Genomic DNA, 4,356 nt, shown 5'->3' with positions numbered 1-4,356 from the left:
CCTTTTTGTGCTTAGCTTAGCTCCTTGCTTTGAATTCTCCTTTGCTCAACTTCCTTCACTCAATACACCTAGTCAAATAAAAAAAACACAATAAGTAATTAAGAAGAAAATAAAGAAAAGACACGATCAAAAAAGTACTAATTCTTATTTGTTTCCAAAACACGGCGTTGCCAATTAGATCCCCGGCAACGGCGCCAAAAACTTTAGTGTGTGCCTTACCATTACACCAAAAGTTTATAAAGAGATGTTGAACTAAGAGTGTGAGTGTGCAGTATGGCCAAGTTTTAAATTTGTAAAAGCCACTACTACCTCTAACTAAAAATATAGCTAGGGTGAGTAGGGATCGTCCCAAGGGATTTTAGGCACTAGCAATGGAAACAATGTATAGGGTTAGTAGGTCGAGTGATCAAAGATTGGTTGGATTCATTGATTAAGCTATTATGCAAATGAAATTAAAGTAAACAAAATTCAATGATTAATAAATTAGAGAAAGATATAGAGAGGATGACTTAGGGTACTAGAGCTCACTACTAAGCTTGACTTCACTAGACACTAGCAATTGTATATTAATGGGGAAATTGACTTGTAACTTGTGTGTGTGTGTAACATTAATTGAAACTAAGCATGGATGGCAAATAAGCATAGATTGTCAAGCCAAATCAAACGGAAAGCACAACCTATCAAATAAGACAAGAATCCATTTAATGAAAACACAATTTATGCACACGCAACTATCTAGAAACATACACCAAATGCATTTATAAGTATGAAACACAAAGGAACAAGAGTGGATTGTCCACCTATCTATGAATTTAAAGCAACTACACTACATCTACACTAAAGACATGAAATTTAACTAAGTAAGCTAAAGTTGTGGTACAATCCATCAAGAAACAAGTGTGAACCATCAAATAAATTGCAAGAGTGTTCAATTAAGCTCTATGTTTTGACCATCTCTAGATTAACTTCATCCATACACATAGACATGCATAAATTCCACTAAATCTAGAGAAAAGTATATGAATCATCCATTCTAGCATACATAGACATATGGTTAGAAGTAGATAATCAATTGAAAGCATTAATCCATACACATCAAGTAGAAACCACAAGATATATAAATATAAATCCAAGATCAAAACATTGTTACAAATAAATCCCCAAAAATATACAAACAACTAAGTCTAAGAAGCAAACTTAGGGGCTACTCTAGCCCCAAGTAGATGTCTAACCACTCATTGAAGTAGCTATCCAACCCTCAAGGGCTATCTCCATGGTAGGAATGACCTCCTTCTTGATGGAAACCTTAGAAGAATGGAAGAACTCCCAAATTATGTAAAAGCTCTCTAATCTCTAGCCTCCTCTCCAAGATATGAGATATACAAATTATGAATAACAACTATGCTCTAAAAGTGGCTCTCAATCCTTATATAGGTAGGTCAAATGTCACACCAATGGTCTGGGCTCGTACACTAAGGTCCCTCCAATGATTGCACCATGAGCCAACTTTTAATGAGCTGGAATCTATTTTTTTTCGAACTTAAGGAAGTTCGATCGATCGAACTGTGTTGAGATCGATCAAACTTGGCTGAGATCCATCGAATGCTACAGAGATCGATCATCCTTGGCGGCGCCATTTTGAATAAAGACAAATCTCTGAGATATTTTTAGGAAGAAAACAAAAGTGGTAGGTAGGTGGTAGGTGTGGATAAGATCAAATCATTTCGATCGATCTGGGAAATGTTGGATCGATCGAACTTGTTGGATTCTTTTGGATAAGGACAAGGGCTTGGATTCATCTTGAACTGTTTAAATCGATGAACTTTAAATCGATCGAAGAAATGCTGAGATCGATTGAACATGCTAAATTTTCATACTTTACTTCATTTTGCTCCTATTTTGGTCATTTCTTTCATTCAGCTTGAGTTAACTCTTTTAATGCTCTTATTTAGCTGAATTGACTTTTTTTTGGGATAAGTACCTAAAAAGGGCAATAACACGAAATTAGTCTAAAATGGAAAAGTAAGATAGATAAAGGTCTTAGAATACCTTAGCTTAAGGGGTTTAAATGTGCACTTTTCAGCGCTCATCATTCGCCCCCTCCATTGAATGTTGTGAATTCTGGAATTCTAAAATTCCCTGGATACTCAACTTCGTCAATGAACTCTGGATAGGGCTTTCTGTAAGCTGGTCTTCCACCCCTTCAAGTCAGGCCAAATTCCTGTTGGAGGAATTCTGCAAATCGGCCTCTATCAAGTGCCATGGGCTATGGAAGGTTGTTATCTAACCTTCCTTGAGGTTGGTTGACTCCTTGATCTCCTCACCTGCCATCAGCAGCGGATTGGCATCAAAAAGGTTATTCCTCCCATGGTTTCTTCCTTCGTGGTCCAAAAGTGGCTCCTTTAGAAAAGGTTGCCCCCTGACCGCCATAAGAATTACCATGTGTAGCCTTAGAGGTATGGTAGCTATGGGTTGAATGTTCACAGGTAGAGCATTCTGCTGTTCTTGAGGAGTATGGTATGGCCACAGTTGGCAATGCTGATCATGCCATGTCCGCTATGGGAATGCCACAGTTGGAAAGTTCTAAACTTACTAAGTGGCTGGCATGGACACTAATTGTGGAATGGTCATCTATGCCACATGAGCGGTCACAGGTGCAGTTGGAATGTACGTCTATGCCATTGGAAATGATTGCATCTGCTGCAGAGTTGGAAGGAATGAACCTGCATGTTGTTGAGAGGGACTGCCTTCAACAAAAGTAGCCGGCCTAATGACTTGGAAGGCCGACTGTTGAGTTTTTTCAGAATTATTTGGCCGAGGGGCCATGGCTTATGTCAAGCTTCCAATGGACCGCTCCAACATAGACTCAAATCTATAAGAGATTTGGTCCACCATTTCTGCTAGCTTCCGCTTGTTAGCAAGAACGGCTTTTACATGATCTTGACTGGCCTTAGATTGGTCTTGTGTAACTCTGGCTAAGTCTTGGGTGACTCTTACTTGGTCTTGCATAAATTTATCTTGTTGCATGGCTATCATGCGGATGTTAGCCATGATGAGACCATTTGCCATTGTTTAGGCAAACTTTTCCACCATATCGCTGTCATCAAGTGCAAATCGTGAACCTTCAGCTGGAAGTTCACTGGTTTACAACTCTTCAATCTCGACAGGGTCTTGGACAAATTTGCCTTAACTTCTTCCACCGGCCATTGAACAATCTATCTAAATGTCCCGTTGAGCACGCCAATATGTTCAGTTTACGAGAAAGTGCTGGTTTCGCTCTTCGGATAGCGTGCAATGGTGGATGGTGGAATAGAATAGTGTGGTGTGCGGGCGTTCCAGGAACTACAGTAGTTCCAAAGTGGAAATCTGAATAGTAATCCAGTTGGAAATTTATAGGGATCTGGTGATAGTACGAAGGTCTGGAATGACCACCTTCGAAGGGTCTGTTTAGCCTTTGAACAAAGGCTTCAAACTATTCTATGGCTAATGGAAAAGAAGACGATATTAAAGATGCAAGGCTGAAAATTAAAGAAATTGAAGTACAGGACTAGAAATTTAGAGACATGGAAATGCAGTGCTCGGCTAGAAAAAACAGAAAGAATGCTGGACTTAACTCAAGCGTTATGAGAATTCATGGCATGGAATGAATACTATACAAAATAGCAAAGTGCTAGACTCAACTTAAAATGATGTAAATTCATTGTTGGAATGGAAATACATGTACTAGCAAAGTGCTAGGTTTAAACATAGTGCAAACTCATTATTGAAATGAGAGATACATGAAAGCAAAGATGTTTGTGTTGATAAAACTTTAAGCTTGTTATGTGCATTGAGCAGGCCTTTCAAACTAGCCTTAAGTGTTATATTTATAGAGCTTCCCATGCATGCAGTAGCTTGATGTGGCAACTCCGGTGATTTTCACATGGCCAGATTTTAGACTGCTAAGTGCCCCATGTTTTCTTGGCAGTTATAACTTCTTTTCTTCTGTCTTCTTCTTGCATTTTATTTCCTCTGATGCATAACTCTAGCCATGTTCTCCATAGTCTTCTATGAACTTGTATCATGGGTGATTTTTGGAATGAATTTTCCACTTGTCTTCTTCACAAATTGACACACATCCCACGTTTTTATGTTCCTCTTCCGTCTTTCATGAATTCCTTCTCCAATTTAGACACGATTTAATCATCTTAACCCCATCATCCATAATCTATGACAAACATTTTCAGTTAGTGGTAGTAGTTGCATAAAACACCACCACTTTCAATCGATGCATTCATGATGAGTCAAGTGTCCCACGTTCCTTTGTGGTCTTTCCTTCTGCAGAGTCCTTCCTTCTGTATAATTTCTATATATATC

Source organism: Cornus florida, unplaced genomic scaffold (assembly GCF_030987335.1).
Source record: "Cornus florida cultivar Cherokee Brave unplaced genomic scaffold, ASM3098733v1 CherokeeBrave_3.0.0_Hap2_Chr09, whole genome shotgun sequence".
NCBI classification, from domain to species: Eukaryota; Viridiplantae; Streptophyta; class Magnoliopsida; order Cornales; family Cornaceae; genus Cornus; species Cornus florida.
The sequence above is the reverse complement of the archived record's forward strand: the minus strand, read 5'-3'. Positions refer to the sequence as shown.